General features: G+C 46.8%; 1 pseudogene; it reads left to right on the plus strand.

The window, feature by feature from the left end:
- LOC110215312 (phosphatidylinositol 3,4,5-trisphosphate 3-phosphatase and dual-specificity protein phosphatase PTEN-like) overlaps positions 1-27,466 on the plus strand; it is a 79,108-nt pseudogene that overhangs the window by 239 nt on the left and 51,403 nt on the right.

Here is a 27,466-nt window from a genome sequence, read left to right on the forward strand (position 1 = left end):
CCGACGGGAAACAGGTACGGGAAGCTGATGCCCCACCAGACGAGCCGACCCCGCCCATCAGCTTACGACGAACTGTCGCAAATGTGAGGTCTCCGTAATGCCTTGGTTTTGCCTCTTTAAATTATGTGCACAAACCTTGTTTTCAATGCGATGCCTCTGAAAGTTTTGATACTTGTAACTTTTTTTTTTGGTTGCGATTGTTCAGGAATCCTGGATTTATTATTATGATGATGATGTATTTTTTTTTGTAGCTCTTTGGCCGTTGTCCTTGTGTATTCTGACAGCGAGTGCCATGTGTCAGCCCATGTCAATCAAGGTGGATGATTGTGAAACACCAGACTTCTAAAATCAATGTTTTGGAATTCAGTGGATTAAATAAATGCTGCTTTGGGGATATTATCGCTAAATGTGTGGTCTTGACTCATTCTTTCCTGCCCCATCTTGAGTGTGCTTGCTTCCCCCATCCCCCACCCCCCACCCCACGGGAGGAGGTGTTGTGCCAGCTCCAGACTGCGTGAGAGGCAGCATGTTATTGTTGATGGAGCCAGGCACTTGGACTTGGAGAGACCTGGGTTCAGATCCCACCTCTGACCCTTATTAATAGCTGTAGGACCCTGGGCAAATTACTGAAACTATTTTTCCTCATTTATGTAGTAGACGGTAATATCAGCACCTACCTTACTGGGATAAAACATGGAAAGTGCTTTGCCAGCCTTCAAGCACTCTGTAAAAATGCCAGCTGTTCCTCTTGTACCCCGAGTATGTGTTACTGAGGCACCCTTTGGCCTGAGCTCACCTTATACCTGGACTGGGAAGCCTTCCTGGGATAGTGCTGCCGGCTCCTAAAGCCTGAGGGAGCCGGGGGAAGAAACTGGGACGAATGAATGAGTACGAGATGATGGGATTTAAAATGGCCAGGCCCTTTAGAGAGTCACCCCAACCTCCTTTTGCAAAGGAGGAAACCAGGGCCAGGCTTGGGAAAGGGATTTGTTCAAGGTCACACTCATAGTAGAAGCAGAGCTGCTGACTTCAGCGTGGTGTTCTGCACTAATCCTTCAGCCCCTGGCCCTTTCTGGCCTCTGCCACCCTGTAGCAACAGACTCCTCTGTGGTCCTTCCTCATTAGGAATCACTTGACGCATGTGGTTTTTGGTGTTTTCAAAATCCCTATGAGGCAGCGAGTACTACAGACGTGACCCTGACTTCATCGCACTTAAGCCAAGGAACACGCCCTCTGTTTTGGTTGCCGATTATGACAGACTTTGGGGTCTCTGTGAGGTTAGACAAAAACACTGCCTTCACCTTCATAAAAAGGTAGAGATTCGTGTTTGAAGTGTTGTCACCCTGCCAGCTTGGCTGCAACTTTGACGTCTCATCTCCAATGGGGATCTGAGCTCTCTCTTCATTAGGGTTAATGTTGTTTCTTTGTTCTTTGGTAGGACAGGAGATTATGTAGGGTGTCCTAGAAATCTTAGTGCAGCTTTAAGCTTTGACAAGCTTATAGTAAACTTAGACCTACACTAAGCCTTGCAAAAGTGCAGCATCAGCACATTGATAGGTAGGGTAATGAATTCTTTGTTCACAGTAGCCCCCGAAGACCCATCTGATTATAGTTATAGTAACTGAGATAGCTCATTAAGGTTTATATATCTTATTGGAGCCCCATAGCAACACTGAGGTGGGTGTTCGTGATACCTGTTTTGGAGATGAAGAAACAGGCTGAGAGAGCTTAAGTGACTGGCCTTGGGTTGTGTGTCTGGATTCCAGCCCAGGTCTTTGTGACTCCCAAGCCCTCCACATGATTCACTGCTTTGCACCACCAAGTCAGAAGTTGTAAGCTGCATTGGAGGAAATTCCCACGTGGATGTTTCCTTGCAGGCAGAAGAGAACGAGGTGTCACAATCCAGCCCCTCTGATCTTGTCAGTGTGATCCACTCTCGCTGGCCCATCATGTGTAACTTGCCTGTGTTCTCCCACAAATTCATCACAGGTGTGCTCTATTAATTTTTTTTTAAATCAAAATTCACCTTGCCTTCCATTGAGAAAGAAAAAAACCAAACCCTGTTAAAAATGTAGCCAAGCAAAACAAGTTCCTGTATTGACCGTCCTCACCCCACCTTCTTCCCAAGCCTCAGTCTGCACTTCTGTCTCAGTGAGTCCGTCCTCTGTCTCCAGCTAGTTAGCATATTTAATTGGGAGTCCTTTGGAATTATGGTTGGTCATTCCTGCTGCAGTTTTTCATGACTCATCAGTGGAGGGTATAGTCTAGCCATTGATTTATCTGCTCTGCCTTATACATCTCTTTGGTAACAGATTCTGCCCATAGGCATTTGAATGTTAAGAAAAGGGGAAATTTGTATTTAAAATCTGAGTGCCCAGTGGTACCCATTGGCTTAGAAGTTGGTTAAGTTTTCAAAGAATGGCAAAGCAACGAAGTTATCTTAATCCCTCTTCCAGATAGTTAAGGCAGTGGTCATTCTCCCCCTCTCTTCAGCTCAGAATTGAATGTGGTTTGGTATAGGGTGTCCGTGCATAGTTTGGCTAGACAGAAAGAGTCTCATGCCTGAATGTGGCCTTGGAAGAATGTCCCAGTGGAGTGCCCTAGGGATCCTTCCAAGCTAAATCTCTCCCGTGACAGAATGTCACCTCTCCAACATCCCATGTGAGTGGTTATCCCATTCAGCCTTTGTTAAAAGACCTCCGGTGATGCCCTTTTGGACAGCTCTGTTAGTAGACAGTTTTCCCAGATGTCTGTCTCCTGCTCCCTACCCTGTTACTCTTGGTACTGTTCTTTGAGGCCAAACGAAACCAGTCTAAAAACACTTCTTTTGTAAGGGAACATTAAAAATACTTGGAGACTGTTACGCCCCTGCTAAGCCCTCATCTTGAGATCCTTCACCATCCTGATCAGCTGTATGAACTCCTTTGTGTCCCTCCGAAATGTGGTTGTTCAGGAATTTTTCAGTTGTATTTGACTCTTCGTCACCCCTTTTGGGGTCTGTTTGTCAAAGATACTGGAGTAGTTTGCCATTTCCTTCTCCAGCTCATGTTACAGGGGAAGGAACTGGGCAAACGGGGTGAAGTGACTTCTCTAGCGTCACATGGCTAGTAAGTGACTGAGGCTGGATTTGAATTCAGGTTTTCCTCACTCCAGGCTCAGCACTCCCCACTTGCACCATCCAGCTGCAGTAGTACTCAAGGATTATTTCAAGTGTTCTCAGGATAGAAATCCCATCCCTTTCACCAGTCCTCTGGCTGTCCTCCACGTAATTCACCTGGAATTGAGTATGGTATAACCATGGGACGCAATTGGAGTATTTGGCTAGACTAAAAGCCTCGTGTCTGGATGTCACCTCGGATGAGGGTCCCAGGTAGAGTGCCTTAGGGATCTCTGGCTCCCTGCTTTTTAAATCGGTGATTTGGATAAAGGCATAGATGTAGCATGGAATGCAGATGACTCCGCTGGGAAGGACAGCTAAACGCCTTGTATAACAATTCAAGAAGGAAGCTCTTGACACTGAATTAAGATGAAATTGCATAAGAATAGATGTAAAGTTACTCTTGGGATTAAAATCAGCTTCACCAGGCTAACCAGTGCCTTGTCTGCAAAGGTATTGGGTTTTATTCTTGAACTTTGAACTCAGCACAAGTCAGAACAAGTCAACACAAGTGGCCAAGAAAGCTAGTGCAACGACATTAATCGAGGTCTAGTGTCCAGAACCAAGATGGCAGTGATGCGCTTGTGCTCTGCTCTAGTCAGGGCGCGCGCGGAGTTTTGTGCCTAGTTCTGGGTGCTGCATTTTGGAAGAACACCTAGAAAAGGTCCAACAGGAATGTGAAGGGGCTTGCCGTATGAGGTTCAAGTGGAAGAACTGGAGATCTATCACCTGAGGAGGAGATTGGAGAGGGAGGGGGATGTAATAATGATCAACAAGTTGTTGGAAGAGGTGTGAGCCTTGTTTTGCTTGGCCCCAGAGGACAGATCTAGGAGCAGTGGGGGTTGGGGGGAAGGGAGTTGCAAAGGAGGCCAATTAGGACTTGATGTAAGGGAAGCCTACCCAACAGCTATCTTAGAGTGTAGTGGGCTACCTTGAGATGTTCATAGATTCCCCTTCCCTGGGCAATTTTGGGAGATAAATTCTGGGGCAGGTAGGTGGCAAGTGGATAGAGCTCTGGGCCTAGAGTCAAGAAGACCTGAGTTCAGATCTGTCCTCGGACACAAGCTGTGTGCCCCTGGCCCAGGCACAACCCTATTTACCTCAGTTTCCTCCTCTGCAAAATGAGCTGGAGAAGGAAATGACAAACCACTCCAGTAGCTTTGCCAAGAAAACTGTCAGACATGACTGAACAACCAAAATGGGAATTCTTGTCCAGGAATGGATCAGCTGAGACGCCGCTGAAGTTCCTTCAAACCCTAAGATTCCATGACAGTTGTCTTCTCTGAAAACTACTGTTAATACAGACCAAAAAACAAATTGACTTGGCGATCATAGATTTAGAAGTAGACAGTCTTAGAGGCTAGCCATCCCCATCCCCATCATTTTATAGATGTGGAAACTGAGGCCCAGGAGGTTAAGTGACTTGCCCGAGGTCACATGGAGTAAGAGACAAAACCATAATTTGAAGCCAGGTCCTATGATACCAATATATTTTCCCCTATGCCACACTCATCCCCATCACACTGTAAGTAGCAACTTCAACCCTGCAAGAATTCAGGTCTTTTTTCATGGGAAATGCATAATAAAACACCTCATCTCCATCCTTGGTTTGTGTGATTTATGTTTGTTTTTGTTTTTTGCACTTAAGTGTAAGTTTTCGTGTTTATTTTTATGGGAGAAGGCATAGAAAGGGAATAATGCATTGAGTCATGCATGAGATAATAATGGGTAACATAGTCCTTTAAGTTTTACAAAGCGCTATAGACACACACACACACACACACACACACACACACAATATCTCTGTATCGTAGACTTAGATCAAGAGGGGACCTTAGAGGTCAGCTGTTTGGTACATTTTACCAAGTGGAGGAACTGAGGCTGAGCTGCAGTGCTTTGCTCAAGGTAGCAGCTAGTAAGTGGCAGAGCCAGAATTTCAACATTTTCCATTGCACCGTGCTGTCTCTTTATTTAAAAACACAGAAACACCCCCCCCCCCAAATTCAGCTAAAGAGGTGCATGAGTTGGTTGTTTCAAATATAGCTTCACTTACATAAGCTGGTGTGTATTCAGTTCAGCCAGCACCAGTCAAGTGGATTGTCTGTGTCATCCCATCTGGAGCACTGTGTCCAGTCCTGGGCACATTTTAGGTTGGAATTTAAGAAATCCGAGTCTTTTTCAGACAGCATTCAGGATGGCAGGGGGTTTGGAAGACACGTTCTAGAAAGGGGTTGAAAGAACCAGGAAAAGTTCAGTGTGTAGAAAAGCAGATTCTTAGAAGTGGAGAAGGGAGGGGAGATGGGTTTAAACACCTTTCAAGAGGAAGTCGACTTGTTTCGTGTGGCTGCAGAGAACCTTGGACTAACAGGTAGGGAGTCCAGGGGGACCTTTCAGATATTTAGGAGGCAACTTTCCAGTTATGGGGATCAATAATAGAATAGTAAGGAACCTTCTGCCACAGAAGCGGTTAAGTCCCATGGGGAAGTTAGACTAGAATGACCCCTCCTAAGGTTCTGTGGTTTTCCCATGGACTGTGCTAGCTCTTGTGAGAATACAAAAGGAAGGACAATGCTTGCCCTCAAGAAACTTATAATCTAATCGGGGAGAAAAGTCCAACACCCTTGGAAATAACTCGGGAGCCCAACAGGTCGGAATCAGCCTTACACATTGATATAAAATGTTTCTTTTAAAATTTACCTGCTATGTGCTAAGCGTTGAGAATACAGAAGCAATCCCCCTCCAAAAAGCAAAACAGAACAGTCTTTGCTTTCTAAGGGATCAAGTCTAATGATTAAGCATTTCTTCTCCTTACCTTTCACCCCAGAAAAACAAACAAACAAACCCTTGTAATGAAAATGCATAGTCCAATAAAATAATTTCCACATTGGCCATATTCAAGAACATGTCTCATTTTTGCATATTTAGTCTGTTATCTCTGTCAGGAGGTGGGCAGCATTCTTCCTTAATGGACCAATATAAAGTGTTAACCCAGAAAATGAACAATATACATTAAAGTTCCCCCTTGTTTATATGACAAGAACATAAGGAGTATGAAGAGCCCTGGTTTTGGAGTCAGGAGGGCCTAGGTTCAAACCCCATCTCTGTACTTTATGTGACCTTGGGCAAGTCACCTATCTTTTGAATGAGAGGGTTAGACTAGATGATTCCAAAGCTCCAAATTAGGATGCTAGAATCCTTCTTTTGTTTGTTTGGTTTTTTTTTTGGTTGGGCAATGGGGTGAAGTGACTTGCCCAGGGTCACACAGCTATAGGGTGCTAGAATCTTGATAAACAGGAAACGATCAGTGTGGTCTGGAGTCGGGGAAGGTTTTCTGGAGAAGTTGAGATTTGAGCTGAGTTTTAAAAGACTCATTTAACCAGCATGGGTCGTCTCCGTAGGGCACACTCGGGCTTAAAATATATTGATGGGATCCACGAAGGCTGGCCACGTGAATTAGGGAAATTTTGGAGAAAAATAGAGAAAATTAAGTTTTCATCTTAAAAATGTCTGCATGTAACATGTTGCTGCTACTACTGCTGTTTGTCCTTCCTTCTCAAAGAGGACCGTAACATCAGGGAAGTGAAGCCAAGATATTCAAGTTAATTGGATTTAAGTGAGGAAGGGCTGTGCAAAGTCACGAGCCTCACTCTCTCCTCTGAAGCTATCTGAGTTTGGGATGACTGGAGATGTCCCCGATGCAGTGGGAGACCTTGAGCTAAGGTCTTTAACAGGTCCCCAGATTGCCTAAGATTTTGATAATGTACAATCTATTCCATAGAGATGAGGGCTGCACTTAGGGCTTCATCTGCCTAGGGTTATGTGGTTGAGAACCCCTCCCTTGGCAGCCTCTCCTACAGACAGGGAAGTGAGAGTTGGTAACTTGCCCAGGGTCACGCAGCTCAAAGGTATCAGAGACTGAACTTAAACCCAGATAGGTCTTCCTGGTCTAGGCGAGCTCTTTGCTGCAGTATGTGGCTTCATATTTTAATTTAGTTATGTGATTAAATTAAGAGGCAGTGAGGTATAGTGATTAGAGAGTCAGGCCTTGGGGTCAGAAGGACCTGTGGTGAAGTTTGGTCTCTGACCCACTCTGGCTGTGTGACCCTGGGCAAGGGTTGGCTGAGCAGGGGCTCATCTTCACCGGGAAGGGGTTGCTTCATCAGACGTTTCCTACACTAATGAAATCACAGGCCTGGTAGAATTAACCACATGTTAAGTCCCAACTGTTCCAGGGCACTAGGCTTTGTCCCAGAGAGGTCCATTTTGTCCAGTTTTTTCAATCGTATCTGACTCTTTGTGACTCCACTTGGGGTTTTCTTGGCAAAGTTACTGGAGTAGTTTGCCGTTTCCTTCAACTTACTTTATAGGTGAGGACACGGAGGCAAACAGGGTTAAGTGACTTGTCCAGGATCACACAGCTAGTAAGTGTCTGAGCCTGGATTTGAACTCAGGAAGATGAATTTTCTTGACTCTATGCCTGATGCTGTATTCACTGCTCCACCTAGCTGCCCAGAGAGGTCCAAGTTTTCAGCAAAACGTGTTTATTCCCTGCCTTTAGGGAGCCTATAGTTTGAAGTTGTACATGTTTGCTATATACACAGCTCATGCAAAACGTGTGAAGTCAGGAAGACCTGGGTTCAAATCTTGCCTTAGACCTTACTCTCTGTGCAGCCCTGGGAGTCATTTAATCTTTCTTGGCCCTGGTTTCCTCATCTGTGAAGAGGAGGTGGATTTGATGACCTCTAAGGTCCTTTCCAGCTCTAAATCTAAGATCCAGTGAGAAAAGATCACTACCAGACATTAGATCAGGGAAGGCTTCGTGGAGAAGGTGACCTCCTTTGAAGGACGGGCACAAATTCCACAGGGGAAGAGGGAGAGGAGCATTCCAGGCCTAGGGAAAAGCAATGGACATGGAAGTGGAGAAGTGAGGGGCATCCAGAGGGGATGGGAATGGGTAGTTTGCAGTGATGCCATGGATAGAGTGCTGTACCTGGAGATAGAAAGATCTGAGTTCAAATTCTGTCTTCCTTGCTGTGTGACCCTGAGCAAGCCACTTAAACTTCATTTGCTACAATTTTCTCATCTGTAAAGTAGGGATAACAACAACCCCACCTCCCAGGGCTGTTGTGAGGAACAAATGAGATCATATTTGTAAAGTGCTTAACACAGTGCCTGGGGTACACAGTAGGTGCTATATAACTATTAGCTGTTATTATTATATGGATGGCAGTTATATCAGGTACTAGCGGAAAGGGAGGGTGCTGCCAGATTTCCCTCCCAATTCTCTTTACCAAGAACCTCCTTTCTTTTACCCCTCTCTGATCCTTCCCCCATCTCATGTGGTGAAACGGCCTCACTCCTTGCCAAGGCTAACCTCTCTACCTGATCATGACCCCATTCCATCCCTTCTCCTCAACACATTGCCCCCTCTCCCTGTCATCCTCACTCTCACTTATATGCAACTTCTCCCTCCCTATTGGCTCATGCTTTACTCCCCTATCCTGAAAAAAATCTCCCTTGGTCCTTTTTCCCTATTGTTTTCTTCCCTTTTGTAGCTTAACTCTTTGAACAGGCCATCTGCCATCGGTGCCCCCGCTTTCTCTCCTCCCCTCTCTCCTAGGAAGACCCCTGATGATCTGGCTTCTGACCTGTGTATTCCACCTAAACTGCTCTCTCCAAGGTTACCAGTGATCTTTTAACTGTTCAATCCAATGGCCTCTCCTCCATCTTCAATCTCTCTGACCTCTCTGCAGCCTTTGACACTGTTTATCACACTTTCCTCCCCGATACTCTCTTTTCTCTAAGCTTTCGGGACATCACTCTCTCCTGTTTTCCTCCCTCTCTGACTGCTCCTTCTCTCTCTCCTTTGCTGGATACTCCTCCAGGTCAGGCCCTCTGACCATAGGTGTCCCTCAGGGCTCTGTCCCGGGTCCTCTTCTTTTTTCCATCTACACTACCTACCTCACCTGGTGATCTCATCGGCTCCCATGCATTTAATGACAGTCTCTATGCTGATGATTCTCAAACCTGCCTGTCCTGCCCCAGCCTCTCTGCCAACCTCCAATCTCACATCTTCAACTGCCTCTCAGACATCTTGAATTAGATGTCCAGTAGATGTCTTAAACTTAGTGTTTCCAAAATGGAACTCATCATCTCTCTTACCTCCTCCACTCCTACCTTCCCTGTTGCTGTGCAGGACACCGCCATCCTCCCGGCCCCTCAGGCTCACAGCCCAGGAGTCATCCTAACTGTCTCTCTCACTCCCTCTCCCCCATATCCAAGCTGTTCCAAGGCCTGTCGATTTCACCTTTGCAGCACCTCTTGAATACACCCCCTTTTCCTCTGACACTGCCCCCATCCAGATGCAGACCCTCATTACCTCACGTCTGGATTATTGCAGTGGCTGCTGGTGGGCTGGCCTGCCTCAGGTCTCTCTGTCCTCCACCCTCCATTTGGCCATGAAAATGATTTTCCTAAAGCACCTTTCTAATTGTTGTCCCTGTATTCAGTAAACGCCACTGGCTCTCTATTGCCTCTAGGAGCAAATAAAAAATCCTCTGCTAACATCCAGAGCCCTTCATAACTTTCTCCTCCTACTTTCCTCATCTTCTTATACCTTACTCTGTAACACATACTCTTTGATGCAGTGATTCTGGTCTTCTGGCTGTCCCGCAATCCTTCTGGCTGATCCATTTCTTCCTCAACTCCAACTACTGATCTCCCTGGCTTCCTTTAACCAACTAAAATCTCACCTTCTATAGGAAACCTTTCCCAACACCTCCTTAATCCTGGTCCTGCCCTGTTTTAATGATTTCCTGTTTGTCCTGTATATAGTGTATGTGCTCTCTCTCTCTCTCTCTCTTTCTCCTCCCTCCTCTCTCTCCTCTCTCTTCCCTTTCCCTCCCTCCTCTCTCTCTCTCTCTCTCTCTCTCTCTCTCTCTCTTCTCTCTCTCTCTCTCTCTCTCTCTCTCTCCTCTCTCCTCTGTCTTCCCTTTCCCTCCCTCCTTCTCTCTTCCTTCTCTTCTCCTTTCCCTCCTTCTCCTCTCTCCTCCTCTCTTTCCCTCCCCTCTCTCTTCCCTTCCCTCCTCTCTCCTCTTCCTCTCTCTCCTCCCTTCCTCTCCTCTCTCTCTTCTTCTCTCTCTCTCTCCTCTCTCCTCCTCTCTCTCTCTCCCTCCTCTCTCCTCTGTCTTCCCTTTCCCTCCCTCCTTTCTCTCTCTCTTTCTCCTTTCTCTTTTCTCTTCCCTTTCCCTCCCCCTTCTCTCTCTCTCTCTCTCTCTCTCTCTCTCTCTCTCTCTCTCTCTCTCTCTCTCTCTTTCTCTTCCCTCCCTCTCTCTCTCTCTCCTCCTCCCGCTCTCTCTTCTCTTCCCCTTCTCTCCTCTCTTCTCTGTCTTCCCTTTCCCTCCCTCCTCTCTCTCTCTCTCCTTTCTCTCTCTCTCTTTCTCCTTCCTGCCCTCTCTTTTTCCTCTCTCCTCTCTCTTGCCATTCCCTCCCTCCTCTCTCTCTCTCTCTCTCTCTCTCTCTCTCTCTCTCTCTCTCTCTCTCTCTCTCTCTCTCTCTCTCTGTCTGTTGTGTCCCCTGTTTTATCATAAGCTCTTTGAGGGCAGGAACTGCCTTTTTTTTTGTATTCTTGCCTTTTTTTCTTTTTAATACAGCACGTAGCATAGTGCCTAGAACATAGTAGGCACTTAATAAATGTTTATTGATTAAGATTTTGGAGAGCCTTGAATGTTAGACCTGGGAATTTGAACTTTCCTCAGTAGGCAGCTTGAACAGGGGTGTGACCATCAGATTTAGGCACAGGGAAAGTTAGCTGCCAGTGTGTGTCAAGGGTGAATTGGAAGGGGAAGAGAGCAGAGATTGGAAGACAGGTTAGGAGGCTATGACAATAATTCATGGAAGGTAATGGGCTTGTAGCAGGGTAGTGGCAGTGGGAGCAGAAAGGAGGGGCAGAAATAGAATATAATTGTGCTCTGAGAAACAATAAATAGGAAGAATTCAGAAAAACCTGTGAAAAAACCTCTGAACTCTTGCAGAACAAAGTAAGAAGACCTGGGAGACGACATGTACAAGAAGTACATGTGGGAAGAGAAAAACCAAACCGAAACCCACCAAGTCCCAAAGGAAACCAAAAGCCTTCTGATGAGAAGGACCAAACTTGCCCCTAGAGCAGAGATCACCGATTGAGGTCACCTCCTTTCTTTGCAGAAGTGGGGGACTATGGGTGTGGAATGCTGCATATACTGGCAGCTGCATCGATAGGTTGGTCAGTTTTGCTTAAGCGTTCCCCACCTCCCCTTTTTCAATTCTCCGTCATATGGGATGCCTCACTGGATAGGGGAGGTGAAAAGGATATTCGTATGGAAATTATGGTGACATAACGGTGATGTTAAAGCTATAGATATTGATTGAAATACTTTTTTTTTTAAAGGATACAGATGTTTGAGGGGTAGGGGTAGAGTCAATAGGACTTGCTAACTGATAGAAAGTGAATGAAAGGAAAGAGTCAGACACTGAAATTTCAAATCTATGTAACTGGGCGAATCACAGAATCGTAGACCAGTCCCGGAAGGGACCTTAGCGATCCCCTTCCTTCCCCTTTTACAGATATTTGGTGTTGCTGTCGGAGGGAAGAGTGAAGTCAGAAGGGAGAGAAGGGTTTGGGAGAAAGATGCTAATCTCTGCTTAGGATTTGCCGGAGTTCAGGTGTCCCTAGGACACCCAGGTGGAGATATCCTGTATACAGTTGGGGATGCATGTCTGGAGCCATCAGTGATTGTCTGAGCTGTGAAATAAGATTTCCAAGGGAGAGGGTGTAGAGGGAGGAGAGAAGAGGGTGGAGAGCAGAACTTTGACGAACATCTGACTGAAAGGATGAGGAAGAGAGTGAAGGACTGTGGAAAGCGAGGCAAAGGAGCATGGAGAAGCAGGACAGCCAGGTTGGTGTGGTGTTGAATAAGTAAATTAACTTAGGTAGTATTGTTATTTTCATTTCATTGGCAAGACCTATCTATGAACAATTAGCATTTCTCCATTTATTTAGGTCTGTATGTAAGACTTTTATAGTCACATTCATATTGTTCCTATGTATGTCTTTGTAGATGGACTCCCAAGTACTTTGTACATTTTGTAGTTATTTTCAATATCATTTCCCTTTCTATCTTTTCCTGTTTTTTTGGGGGGGATGGGGGTTACATACAGGAGATGCAACCACAAGAAAGACCAGGGTCTGGAAGCCAAGAAAGGGATTAGACATTCTTTCTTTCTTTCTTTTTTTTTTCTTTTTTCTTTTTAGGCAATTGGGGTTAAGTGACTTGCCCAGGGTCACACAGCTAGTAAGTGTCAAATGTTTGGCCTGAGGCCGGATTTGAACTCAGGTCCTCCTGACTTCAGGGCCGGTGCTCTATCCATTGCGCCACCTAGCTGCCCCGGGATTAGACATTCTGTTTGGTCTTAGAGGGCAGAGATAGGAACATATGAACCTTAACTCTGGAGTGGGGACTGGGTTTGAATCTAACCTCTGACTACCAGTGTGACCTTGAGCGAGTCCACTTCTTTAGGTCCCATTTACCTCATTTGGGGGACCCTGGATGAAGACATGGACGAGCAGAGAACCCAGATAGGGAGAAGCATTATCATGCAGTCATTGACGATCTCTCTTCCAGTGTGATCCTGGACATTCTCAGAAGATGATGTCCTTTTCTCACATGCTGTGTATTTATGTCATGGCTGCACCTTTTGGAACAGGATTTGCTGGTCTTATGAGCATATTTGAGACATTATGGAATAGCCAGAAATTGTTGGTTCATAGGGATTACAGCTAGAAGAAGTCCTAGAGGGAATAAGCATATATATAGTACCTACTATGTGCCAGGCACTGGGCTAAGTGCTTTTTACAAATATCTCATTTGATCATTTAGTCTAGCCCCTTCAGATGACAGAGGAGGAAACTGAGTCACAGAGAGGTGAAGGAACTTAGAATCTGAGGTTAAGAGCTGTAAGGGGCCTTAGAGAGCCCATAGTCAACTCCTGAGTCTATTTTTTTAAAAAGTTTTTTAGAATGTCAATTAATAAGCTTTTATTTTTTATCTCTTTCCAACCTCTGAGGGTTGGTCTCTAAAGGCCATGCCAACCCAAAGATTATATGATTTCTCCCCATGGTCTCCATGTCATTTTTGTCTCTGCTTCCAAGACAGCTGCTTAGTGGAAAGAACATGAGTGGAATCAGAAAGCTTGGGTTTGTGTTGAGGCTCTGCCATCGATTGGCTGGGTGACCTTAGGCAGGTGGCTCCCCATCTCTGATCCTGGGAATGAGAGCAGTTGGACCAGACTGATCAGTGAGCTCTAGGAATCCAGGAGATCCAAAGTGGTGCAGGCTCCATTAGCTTGGGCTGGGCTTCTTAGACCATGCCCCACCCCCGCCCAGTATCCCAGGAGAAAAGGCACCTTCCCTCTTGCCCAGCTGTCCTTATCTCTTATCAAATGGACAGAACTTCACTGAAATTTAGAAATGAAATTGTAAAGATATAGAATGACCTACAATAATGGGCAGGAACTGATGGGTACAGCATATGGGAAACTCCATCATGAGGGTCTTAGCGCTTTCTCCAGTGAAGGTTGGTGGGTGGGTGTGCGTGCATGTGCATGTGTGTGTGTGTATGTGTGTGTATGCATGCACGTGTGTGTTCTTCTTCTTATATTTTAATAAAAGGGTATAACCACGATGTGTGGGTGACCTTACTGCCAGTAAATACAGAAATAATTTTGCAGTGGGGGTGAGGGTGTCAGCATGGCCTACTTCTGAGCTAAATTTGTCAGCTTGTCACAAGAGCCCCTTGTCCATCTTCTCAATTCAATCATTTGGTCACAAAACATTTTCTTTGTGTCTTTCTTTCTGTGTCAAACTCCCTTGAGCCCAGAAAAGCATGTGTCAAGAAGATAGGTTTAGAATGTGGCATGTCAGAGTTGGGAGGGGCTTGAGAAGAGGGAATGTCAGAATTGGGAGGGGCCAGTTATTCCATGAGCTTTTTAAAAGCTATTTTCTCTGTGCCAGACATGGTACTAAATCCTAGGGATACAAAGAAAGGCAAAACAAATCCCTGTCTGCTCTCAAGGAGCCTGCATTCCAGTGGGGGACAATTAAATAGCTGTCCATTCTAGGTATGTACAGTGTAAGTAGAGGATGCTCTCAGGAAAGGAGGATCGGGTGGGACCAGGAACCGCCTCCTATAAAAGTTGTGATTCAAGCAGAGTCTTGAAGGGAGTCTGGGAAGCCAAGAGGGAGATCATTCTAGGATTCGGGGACAGTCAGTGCAAAGCGAGGGAGTTAGGAGTTAAGGGTCATGTGTGACCAGCGGCAAGGAAGCCGGTGTCATTGCACTGTAGAGTAAAAGGGGGAAAGGATGTGTAAGAGAAGGGGCCAGGTTGTGATGGGCTTTACATTCCAAAGAAAGGATTTTCTATTCAATCCTGGAGATAATAGGGAGTCACTGAAGGTTCCACGGAGACGACATGTTTCAGACTGTGCCCTTTGAGTAGAGGATGGACTGGAGTGAGGCAGAGGGACCAATTAATTAGGAGGCTATTGAAGCAGTGTGGGTGAGCAGCGATGAGTGGGACCATGGCTGCGGAGCGGAGAGAGGGGAACCCAGAAATAAGAGAGACGGCGAGAAGGTGGAAAGGACATGGCACCCAGTGTTAGGGCTGAAAGGACCTTATGATGCCAGAGCCAGATGAAGCTGAGACCATAGACCATGAGAGCTGGGAGGAAGATTAGAAGAGAATGTGGAGTGTCTGAGTTAGAGAAGCTCTGGGATTGTCTGGTCCGACCCTGCTCCCCCTTATTTTACAGGTGGGCACACTGCTGTAGGAAGGCTAAGTGGCTCCTGTAGGGGGTGAGGGAATTATTGGCAAACGGTGGTGAATCACACCAAAGTATCAGGAACTCCACGCATCTCTTTTTCCAGGGGCATCTGCATTTTGAGTATGGACTCTGAAGTGGGTGATTGCTAATGGTGGAATTTCAGGCATCCTTGATAGTGGAGGAAAGATGGATTTTGGAGTTTGTGGGGGGGTGGATTTTCCAGGCAACACAGCCATGCCTGTGGTCTGTGGTGGCACAGACTCTCTTCCCATCACCAGTCTGCTGGAGCAGGGAACAAATATTTCAGTCATTCCATGCTGGTGGGTTGAAACCTAATCAGGGAGAGACAGAGGGGTTTAAAGCCCCCAGGGGCCCAGGGAGAAGAGGGGGTGGCAGCAGAAGAAACACCAAACCCCTGCTAAATCCAAGGCAGCCTCTCCCCAGCCCCCCTTTTCTCCTCTTTTGCCCACCCCTACGCTTTCCTTTTCTCTTCTCCCCCCATCTGTCTCTCCCACCCCCACCTCTGTTTCTCCTCTCCTCCTTGGCTATCCCCCCAGCCACTGAGGCGGTTACCCTGGCAACCAGCTCCTATGAAGTGACATCACTGGTTGTCAAGGCAACACCTCCCAGGGCAGTGACATCACATTATCACCATGGCAACACTCCATGAAAATACCTCTTCAGTGTGATGGGACCCACACAAATGCATAATCTTTAGCAGTTGTGGGAGGGGAGGCAGAATATTAACGAAGGAGAATAATCCAGGGGCCAAGGGAAAGAGAATGGTCAGCGCTGGGGGATGGGTGGCTCCACCTGGGGCCTACCTTCACCTCCTGTCAAACAGGCACCTGGCTCACCCAGCCTGCAGAGCTTCCAAGGAGAAGCAGTGGCTGTGGGGTGCTCACCTCCAGACCCAGCCTCTCCAGAGGCTCCGTGTGATATTCCACTGGCGTACCAGCCCTGGAGGAGATACAGCGCCTCACTTGGAAAATGGGGCACTTAGCTGGACAATCACTAAGGCCCTTTCTAGTGCTAGCACACTGTTCTGCCCAGGTTCCTTATTGCTTTGGCGTTCTGTGTTCTATATCCCAGGGTCCCTTCTAGTTTTAATGCTGCCATTCTGGGTTGTGTGTTCTAAGACCCCTCCCAGATCTGACGCTCCTTGTTTGAAGTCCCTTCCTAGCTCTGATATTCTCTGTTCTTTGTTTCAAGGTCTCGCCTAAGTAGGGTTCTTAGAGACTTTCTGGTCACTCTCTGGTCTCTGAGACTTTTCATTTTAGTTTCCTTGTAACAACATCATGGAATCCAATTTCCTTTCTCAGGAAGACTGAGGTGCAGAGGACTGTACCTGTGCTCAGAGGTCCCCTCCCAGGCCACACCACTGTATATTTACTTGAGCCTCCTTGAGACAATGCTGTTAGTTTAGCTCATCCCTCAGTGAATTGAACTGGGTGGGGAATTCCAATCTAGGGAGGAGGGAAGGGCTGAGTTGGGAAAGAAGTTTGGGTCCCTGCAATCCTACCCCAGCAGAAGGTGTTTTCTCTATCCAGATGGAGGTAGATGAATCTGATGGCAGATCTGGAAGGGATTTGAGAGATTCAGAGAGTCTGAGAACCCCCTTTTTTGAGGGGAGAGGTCAAGACCTATGATTTTAGTCATTTAGAGAATACCCAGTGTTGAAACTCCCTCTGCTGAGAATCAACCTCTCTGAGCCTCAGTGTCTTCATCTGTAAAATGGAGATCATACTATTGGGGTTTAGGGGTGCTGGGACCCTGAAATAGTGACACAGGTCCTGCCTGAATGAATTTGACCCAAGCCTTCTTTCAGCCAAAGACGAGTTTATCAAAAATCCAACATATCGGCCAGACTCTTAAGGAATTTGAACATTTGTGACACTCATATTGACAAGTGGGATAAATTGAATAAGAGCCATTGCCTAGATGGAATCAGAGCACCTTAGCACAGACCAGATGGGACTTACATTCAGAAAGACTGTGGGAGGGATCTAGGCGTGGCCAAGTAGTCTGGGGTGACTGGAGGAGGGGCCTAGGGAGGATCTTGAAGGGAGTGGCCAGGAGCTGGGGTGACTGGACTTCGAAAGCCCGCACCAAGAGAATGGGGTCTAGACCAGATCCGGAAGGGAGGTCTAGGGTGGGGCAGGTGCAGATAATGAAAGGGCAGTTAATTAACCGAGACGGGTCGATGCCTCAGGCAAATTCCAGAGGCTTGACCCTGTAGGGAAATTCAAGGACAGTGGGGGGTGGTGGGGGATGGGTTCCAGAGCCTGTGCCTCTTCTATACTGCCTGTAGCACTTAGCTCAACAGTGTTGTTGTGAGGCTCAAATGAGAGAATGCTCTGTGACATGTTAAATAAATGTCAGTTATTATTATATAGGCAGATCAGACTTGAATCCAGACCAGGACTGCACTGCCTCAGTTTACAAAGGGGGATCCCTTGGAGAATGATCTTAGGACCCTGGCTCTAGAGCTGGAAGGGACCTTAGAAGCCACCTTGTCCATTCCCCCCATTTTACAGGTGAGGAAACTGAGGCCTAGGAAGATTAAATGAATTGCCCAAAGTCACATAGACAGTAAATGTCAGAGGTAAGATTTGAGCCTGGGTCCTCTGACTCCCAAAGCCCAGGTTCTTTTCTCTGTGCCATGTCCAAAGTCACAAAGAGCAGCTGCAGACCTGGCATTGGAATCCACATCTCTTGACCCATCTGATAAGGTGCTTGAAGACCTCAAGTGAAAGGGAAGTCACAACTCCTGTTGGGAGCCCGACATCAGACTTGAACTAGTCCCTTTCTAGTCTGGTGTTAATGCTGACATTCTGTGTTATCTGTTCTAAGACCACCCCCACCCCCCAGTTCCTGGTTCTGCCCTCTGGGGCCCAGCAAAACAAGGCTGATCTCTCTTCTGAGTGACAATACAGAGCAGCCTAAGTCTTCTGACTAAGCCTGGCTAGCCCCTTCAATGGATCCTCACATGGCGTGACCTCAAGGGTCTTCACCACCCTGAGTTGTTCCCCTTGAATGCTCTCCAGCATTCCTAAAAGGTGTCACCTAGAACTGAAAAAAAGTGTCACCTAGAACTGTAAAATGTGTCACCTAGAACTGAAAAGACGTGTCACCTAGAACTGAAAAAATGTGTCACCTAGAACTGACCCCAATACTCCCTATGTTTGATGTCACTCCCGCCCCTTCTTCAAGCAGAAGGAAAGAGCCAGCTCTCTGTAGTCACTGCCCTCAGCCCCCATATCCACCTACCAGGGCATGAGGTCATTTCATATTTCTAGAGTACTCCGTAGTGATAGCTTCCATTCCTAAAGCCTCTAGCATGCCAGAGGCGTCTAATCAATGTTTGTTAAACTGAAAGTGCTTTCTTCGCCCTGTAAGGGGGTAAGTACAAGTGTTCCTAGGAGTTAGAGCTGAAAGGGGCCTCAAAAGGTAATTACTGCCCCCCCCCCGCCCCAATCTCTCATTTTACAAAGAGGGAAACTAAGACCTAGAGAGGAGAGACCAGGCCAAGTTCATACAGAGGCAGAGCCAGGCCTCAAACCCAGGTCTCCTGAGCTCTTCTTTCTGCTGCTCGACCCAACATTCTCATCCCTGGGACAGACCTCTGTGGGTCTGTTAGATTGTGTGTGTGCCCAGCTGTGTTGAGTGTGGCTTGGCTGGAGTTCCCTGTTCTTTGCTGCCACCTAGTGGTATCTCTTAACACCACCTCATCGTGGCGCTTTGGGCTCCTGAGGATGACTGAGGGTGGTCATTTTCCAGATGGAGGCCCTACAGAGCCTTCCAGGAGAGAGTTGGGGGCTGTTACATGTATACAGAAGGATCATGTGTCCTTTCACGTGGGGAAGGAGTCTTAGAGGCCATTCAGTCTAACTCCCTCATTTCACAGATGAGGAGCCCATGGCACAGAGAGTTCACGTAGCTAGAAGTATCTGAGAGAGGATTGATTGCAGGTCCAGTAATCTGTCCACTCGGCTAGATGGACTCAGCTGCTGGGGTGGTGACGTCTGAGGGCATTAGAAAGACCTTCCCCTCCCCTTCCCCTCCCCTCCCCTAGTCTTAACTTCTTCACTTGTAAAGTGAGGGGATAAAGACAGTAGTGAAGGTCCTTTTCACCTCCAGGAGTCCAGATGATTCATTGTTCCCTTGGGGGAGCATGTGTCTGTGCATGGAACATGTGCATGGTGTCACAGTGCCTGAGATCAAGTGCGCCTTCCTCATTGCAGAACATTATCTTTGGGCTACCTTGGGCCTTTCCCTGTATGATCCTTTAGCCCCAGTGGCCCCTTCTTCCCACTGGTGATTTCCTCCTGGATCCTCTATTTGCAGGCAGTGCCTAGATCAGCCTTCCTTCATTCCTCTTTTGGCTCTGTTCCTGACTTTATTCCATACTCCCCTGCTAGCTTACCTTTTTTTTTTTCCAGGCAATTGGGGTTAAGTGACTTGCCCAGGGTCACGCAGATAGTAAGTGTCAAATGTTTGATCTGAGGCTGGATTTGAACTCAGGTCCTCCTGACTTCAGGGCCGGTGCTCTATCCACTGCGCCACCTAGCTGCCCCCTGCTAGCTCACTTTCAAGAGTTGTCTTCCCCCGTTAGAAAGTAAGCTCTTTGAGGACAGGGACTGTCTTTCTTTCTGCTTATATTTGTATTCCCAAATTTAACATGTGCCTGCATACAGTAAATCAATGAAGACTCGTTGACTTGACTTTGCATACACCCTGACGGAGAACCGTCTTACATATGTTGGTTCACCCAATTAGAATGTAAGTTCCTTGAGAGCAGGGGCTGTCTCAATTTTTGTCATTGTATCCCCAGTGTTGGGCACATAATAAGCTCTTCACAAATGATTTTTCATTCGTTAACCACCAGAAATCTGTGTCTGGCTTTGCTTTATGGTGACCTGCCCCAGCACAAAGCTCTCATGGTGCCTCATCCTTCTAGGACACGCAATTTAAAAGGCTGAGGAGGCTTCCCAGGGAGGCCAAGGGGTGGGAGATGTGACAGATGCAGAAAGATTCACTTTGCATCTGGACTATGCCAGACCTAGCTCATGCCACAGAAGTGACTACAGCGTTGAGGGGTCAGCCTGCTTAAGACAGCAGCGCTGAAAGAGCTCTGCCCTGTTTCTCTAAGAGGTCTGCCTCCCTCTTTCTGCCCTCTTTCTCCAAGCCGCGTCGGCTGGGATCTCTGCACTGCTCTGTCTTTGCCCAGCTAAGGAGCCAGGGTTGCTACTGTGGGTGAGTTTTCCTAGGACCCCTCTTTCTGTGAGTGGACCGATGTGCCCTCTCTGGCAGTACTGGGGAGAACAGATGGATTTACTAGGAGTCGAGGCTAGTGCTCCGTGGACTCGTGCGGGGGTGGTGGCCATCTGGGGATGAATGCCGAGTGACTTTGAGAGCTGATTTATCTTCGTGTTACTACATTGCACTTTTCTCTTGTGATCCAGTTTCTTTGCTTTCGGTTCATGTTATCTTCCTTCTCACTTTGCTCTGTGTGGAGACACATGCATGGAGGCTTGGAGCTATCACTTTGAACAGACGATTCAGGCAACAATGCTCTGAGTGCTGATATGGGCGCTATCTCCAGGGGAGGGGGCAGCCCTTGAGTTCTATTTGTGGGGACTTGTCATGGATTTAGTTTTCTTTTGATGGGTTTTTGGAGTAAGACCATTGGGGTATTTATTGAACCAAGCTAAAGCTACTTGTCTGTCCCAGGGTCCTGCTCTTCTCACCAGCCAGTAGGTGTGACTTTTCTTTTTTCTTATTCTTTTTAGGCTCTAACTAGTGGCAAAAGATTCTCTGGGGTATTTTTATAGCCGGTTCCTGGCTTACAGCCTCTTCCCTTCTCATCCTAGAAGCTTCCTCAGCACCTGGAACACCCAACCATCCCTTCTGAGCTGCAGGACGCTAAGCCAATCAGGTGTCTGCACTAAATGCAGCACCACGATGGCGAACCTTGGGGAGCAGAGGGTCATCAGGCAGGAAAGAAGGAGTTGGCTGAAGCTTCCGTGCTGATCAGTCCTGGATTAGATCCGGGGAGCCCTTCCAGGCTAGCTGAGATTGGTGGATCCATTCTAGTGACAACAACAACAGAGCAACCATGACAACAATGACGCCAGCGATGCTGATAATAGAATGACTGGGTGGCCTTGAAGGTCCTCTCCAGTACTTAGTATATGTACTCCTATGACCTTAGGTGAATCACTTTCCCCGTCTAAGGGTAACTATGGCCATGTGACTAACCGGTCCCAAAGGTCTCTTTGAGATCTTCCTTTACATACTAGAGCTTGTTATGATATAGCCCTCAGTCTCCTTTGGTCCTCAGAGCCACTTCGTCAGGTGAGTTGGGTAAGCATCTGTGGCTCAGGAAAGATTATGCCCGATTTGGGTGGAATCTCAGCTCTGCTACCTGTGTGACCTGTGTTATCTATGTCACGAATTCCACAACGCCGTTGCTGAACCAGGAAGCTTTATGGATGGCCTACGAAGGCCAGGCATCCCCCATGTGTGAGAGCGCGTGTGTCCAGAGATGCACACCTTTGTATTCCCTAGTCCCCGTTCTAGTTGCCTTCTCCTGTTTCCCCATGGCTGGGTACTATAGAGCTTACAGCCTATCTGAAGCACCTAATTTCCCCATGTGAGTCTCCGCTCCTAATTACATCTCTCACTCCCCACGATTCGGCCCTTATTTAATTTTGTCCTTATTTGGGTAAGGCTGGGATGCAGATGTGTCGATCCATACCCAACCTCAGAATGGGCCCTCTCTGGCCAGTCCATTCATCCACCAATTCAGCTCCGTGGCCTCTTCTATTCAACCTCCACCTATTCCTGAGACTGCACCCCTGTGGAAATGAAAACCAGCCATTTCCTACACTCCCTCCAGTCCCAGCTGACTCCAATACTGTCATACAGGCGTCCACCCCGATTGAGTGATGCACAGAAGCAACATCCCCAACCATTTTCCGCACCCGGGGCTAGTCACCTCAGTTTCCTCATTTGAAGGATGGGAGAGTTCACTAGAATTCAATTTTTTTTGACTAGTTTCCAGAGCCTTCCAACTGTGACTTGACCCTCTGAACTTTTGTCCATCCCCACCTCCGGCCATTTGGCTGTCACAATCACAGCAGGGGGTTTTCTTTCTTACCCCAAACACATTTCCCATTGTTCTGTTATCTGGACCCTTTTGATCTTGTCATGCCTTGTCTGTCCAGCTGAGCTTCTCTTCAAGTCTCTCTCTCTCTCTCTCCCCCAAGTTGTTCCTCTGCTTAGCTTGGTTCCTCTGGAGCCTGGAAGCTTGTGGGTAAGGCTTGGCAGACCTCCTAAAGCAAGGATGTCCTGCTCTTCTGATCTGGTACAGTGGGGAGAGCTGGCCTTTAGCTCTGCTTGTGGAAAATTGGGTCCAATCACAGGCTGGATTTTGGGTGAGGAGACTCTTGCTAAGGCACTGTCAGCAGATCGGGTCCTGTCTGGGGCGGGTGTGTCTCAGGAAGTGAGCAGTGGGGCAGCGGTGGGGTAGCCTGCAAGATTGACTTCCACAAGTAAGGAGACCACGTGCTCCAGGGAGAAGGAGGATGAAATTGGGAGTCAAAGGACCCTGGTCCAAACCCTACCTTTGCTGATTACGCCCTGTGTGTCCCTAAGCAAGTTTCTCCCCTTCTTTGGGCCTGTTTCTTATCTGTGAAAAGAAAGGGTCCTAAAGTCCCTTCCAGACCCCTATAATTTTGTGAATGTTGTAGCTTTCCATGGATGTTCCCTCCATTATTTGAGAAATGGTGTGTTCATGTTATCTCCCATTAGACTGCAAGCTCTTTGAGGGCAGGGCCTATTTAATTTTGGGCACTGTACTCTGTATCTTTCTTTTTTTTTTCAAATGGCAGGGCGTAATTTTATTGGACTAAATGACATAACCCCTTGAATTTCAATTATAAATAACAGCATCAAAGGTGCCAAGGTATCATTGCATAACTGGGACACAGCTCGGGGGAGCCCATGCTAATCTTCAGATTCTGTGTTCTGGTCTTTCAGGGTATATGTAGGAAATTTAGAAACCTTCTTGTTGTTCATTTTCCATTTTTTAAAATTAATTTATTTTGGTTTATCAACAATCACTTCCATAAGCTTTTGAGTTTTAAATTTTTCTCTACTTTCCTCCCTACCTTCTTCCCCAATATTTTCACATTAGTGATATTGTAAGTAAGAATTAGAATTAATAGGAGGAACCACCAGAAAGAGGAAACAAAACACAACAGAAGAAAAAAATAGCAAATAGTATGCTTCGAACCACATTCAAACTCCATAGTTCTTTCTTTGGATGTGGATGGCATTTTCCATCATGAGGCTTTTGGAGATATCTTAGATCCTTGTATTGCCAGAGGGGTTAAGTCTATCAAAGTCAGTCATCACTTAATGTGGCTGTTACTGTGTACAACATTCTCCTGGTTCTGTTCACTTCACTCAGAATCAGACCATATGAGTCTTTCCAGGTTTAGCTGAAGTCTGCCTGCTCATCATTTCTTATAGCACAATAGTATTCCATTACATTCATATATCACATTCACAATTCTGATAACTATCTGTGTCTTTCTCTTCATCCTTTTTTCCTCCTGTTTATGCTTTTCTTTCTCCTTTCTCCTTTCCCCCCCACTAGTGTTTTGCTTTTAACTACCCCCTCCATCAGTCTCTCCTCCCTTCTATTATCCTTTTCCCTTTTCTTCCCCTTTACCCTTACTGCTTCCTCTCTCCCTTCCATCCCCCCTCCCTTTTCTTTCCCCTTTTCCCTCCTACTGCCCATAGGGCAAGTTAGATTTCCATACCTAACTGATTATGTTATTCCCTTCTTGAGCCAAATCTGATGAGAGTAAGGTTCAAACAATGCTCACCCCCTCCCTTCTTTCCCTCTGCTGTAATAGGTTTTTGTGCCTTTTCCTGTGATGTAAATTTACCCTTGTCTGCCTCCTCCTTTCCTTTTCTCTCAGTGCATTTTTTTAGTTAGATCAGATTAATTCACTTACTTGGATCCATTTAACCTACTTGATTAGATTTTTTTCATCATTACATCAAAGTCAATTTATACCCACCCCCTTTAACGTGGCGTACTAACAATACAGTTCTCAAGAGTTACAAGTGTCATCTTCCCTGGTAGGGATGTAAAGAGTTTGCCCTTATTAACAACACGTTGTTACTTTCTGTCCCATTTACCTTTTTATGTCTCTCTTGAGTCTTGTATTTGAAGATCACATTTTCTGTTGAGCTCTGGTCTTTTTATCAGGAAGGTATGGAAGTCCCCTATTTCGTTGAATATCCATCTCCTCCCCTGAAAGATCAGGCTCATTTTTTCTGGGTACTCTGTATCTTTCTATTGTTTGACCCTATCTCCTATGATGTGTGTGTGTTGTGCCTTGGTAGATTGTAAGCTCCTTGAGGGCAAGGAGCCCTCATTTCATGCTGGCACATAGTAGGTGCTTAATAATGCTTGTTGATTGCATGATAATTGCTCTGTATTGTCGGTATCAGATCACAGCATGTAGGATTTAGAACTAAGAGGGAGCTGAAGGGCCACAGGCTTCTCAGGTTACAGAGGAGAATTCGTGTGTCAGAGCCTCCCAAACACTGAGCTAGCTCTGACAATGCATGTGTTCGTGTGTGTTCATTGATAACGAGGTTGACACATGCATTGCTAGTTCAGTGTTTGGGAGGCTCTGAAAAAAGTATGGGAAAGAAGAGGCATTAGACTGATCACCAAACTGAAGGTCTATAGAGCCGTTGTGCTGACCTCATTGTTGTATGCCTGTTAAACCTGGATGGTCTACCAGTGTCATGCCAGGAAACGGAATTGCTTTTGTGTGAATTGTCTTAGGAAGATTCTGAAGATCACCTGGCAGGAAAAGATACCAGGCACTGAGATCCTTTCTTGAACTTAACTGACAAGTATTCAAACTCTGCTCCAGAAAGAGCAACTATAGTGGGTTGGCTGTCTTGTTGGAGAAACACAGGCTTGCCAAAAAGATTATTTTATGGAGAACTCCCACAGGGCTGGCGCTCACATGGTGGTCAAAAGAAGCGATACAAGGTAACTCTCAAGGTCCCTCTTAAGAACTTTGGAATTGATTGTGTGACATAGGAAACACTGGCACAGGACTGCCCAGCATGGCGTGCCCTCATTGGAGAAGGTTCTGTGCTCTGTGAGCAAAGCAGAATTGAAGGAGCTCAGAAGAAACTCGAGGTGTGCACCCCAAATGTTCACGTGGACTATTTGTGCCCAACCTGTGGGAGAACATTTGGAGCTCATATCGGTCTGATCTGCCACAGTGAGACACACTGTAACTTGACTCTAAGACAATGATGTCATTTTGGTCCTCTTCAAAAACAAAGGACAACAACCAGCAATTGACCAACAGAGGAGAAACTGAGGCTCAGCAGTTATCTGTCTTTCTTTTTTTTTGGCAAGGCAGTTGGGGTTAGGTGACTTGCCCAGAGTCACACAGCTAGTAAGTGTTATGTGTCTGAGGCCAGATTTGAACTCAGGGTCCTCCTGACGCCAGACCTGGTGCTCTATCCACTGTGCCACCTAACTGCCCCCAGGGGTTATCTTTCTTTAGGCACTCTGGAACAGAGGGAGGCTGTAAATGAGGCAGTTTGAGAAGCCATTGGGCACACTTACTAAACAGGGATTTAGCTCCACTTTGAAGTGGAAGCTTTGAGAGAAGATGGCTCTGCCAGTGAAGGAGGCCTAGGAGGTGAGGAGTGAGAGTTGGAAGGGAGCCTGGGGTCACTGAGTCCAGCCCCTCATTTTATAGAGGAGGAAAATGAAGCCCAGAGAGGGGAAGGAACTTGCCAAGGTCACAGAGCTTAGTAATCTGCAGAGGTCTTCTGGCTCCAAATCCAGAGCTTTTTTTCGTGCTACACCAATGATCCTTAACTTGTGCTCTGTGCACTTGTTTTTTAAATCTTTTGACAACTGTATTTTAGCCTAATTGGTTTCCTTTATAATCCTCCATATTTTGTGTTTTGCATTTAACAACCTGATCCTGAGGAATCTCCAGACCGCCAGAGGGGGCTATCACACAAGGAAGGGTTAAGAAGCCCTTTCCTCCACATAGAGCTTGAGGGAAGGTGGGGGTGGGGCTGAGCTGGTCCTGCTATTCTGTCCTACCCCACCACCCCCTTTCTCTCTCTCTCTCTCTCTCTCTCTCTCTCTCTCTCTCTCTCTCTCTCTCTCTCTCTCTCTCTCTCCCTCTCTCTCTCTCTCTCTCTTTTGGCCAGACAAATGACTTGCCCAGGGTCACACAGCTAGTAAGTGTTATGTGTCTGAGGTCGGATTTGAACTCAGGTCCTCCTGACTCCAGGGCTGGTGCTGTATCCACTGCGCCCCACCGCCCCCTTTCTCCTTGTTCTCCATAACTTTGTAAACCTTGGAGAGCAAGGGAAATGTCAGCTGTTATTATTATTGTTGCCAGCAACAACAAGGACACCAACAGAGTGGGACTGTGGCCCGGAGGGTAAAGAGGCAGTCTCAGATTCAGGAAGACCTGGGTTCCAGTGCCATTTCTGACATATCCTAGCTGTGTGTCCCCAGGTGCTGCTCTAAAGCCCAGCTGCAGAAGAGCAGCAGATTTACCTTAGCAGAGGCAGTTTTCCTACCAGAAGTCCAATACACCATTGAAATTGGAAGTGTGGTCCAAAAAAGAACAATTACGTGCTCAGCAGCTGCACCCTTTCTGAGTATGTGCTAAGCGCTGTCCTTGGTGCTGGGGGAGAGTCAAAGTTTAGATAAGCTGTGGTACCTCCGTGCCTTCTTCGAGTATATATTAACACAGATAACTACAATAAATGATATTGCCTGTTGCACAGTGTGTTAGTGATAGCCAGATCGAGAGGTGTTTGAGTCTTACCAAGGTTCTGCCCAGGATTAGGGCAGAGTGCCGCTGGGTCCTGGCGGAGAACTCTTGACTTAGAAGGAAGTGTTCTTTGGGTTAAAGCACTGTGTCTTCCCCCAAAGACTCCCACTTAAAATGCTAATATTTAGCCAAAGACTCACCCTCTGCTCTCCGGGAGCTGATCAGCTAGCAGGTGATGAGACCCAAGCATGGCTGGCTTGAAGAGTCAGTCAAATAACATTTGTTATATTGGTGCCAGGCACTATGCCCAGCGCTGGGGGTACAAAGAAAGGCAAAAACCAGTCCCTGTTCCCAAAGAGCTCCCAGTCTAACAACGTGCAAACAACTATGTTCAGACAAGCTGGCCATACAGGATAGCTTGGAGGTAGTTGACATAGGGGAAGGCACTAGAATTAAGGGGGATTTGGGAAAAGTTTCCTATAGAAAGTAAGATTTTAGCTGGCACTTGAAGGAAGCCAGGATGTTGCAGGATGAATCTGTTCGAGAACTGAGGCCAAAATGGGTTGGGGTGGGGGCTCTAGCCGAATTCTGGTC

This window comes from Phascolarctos cinereus, unplaced genomic scaffold, assembly GCF_003287225.1.
Source record: "Phascolarctos cinereus isolate Bilbo 61053 unplaced genomic scaffold, phaCin_HiC Scaffold_4;HRSCAF=312, whole genome shotgun sequence".
Lineage (NCBI taxonomy): Eukaryota > Metazoa > Chordata > Mammalia > Diprotodontia > Phascolarctidae > Phascolarctos > Phascolarctos cinereus.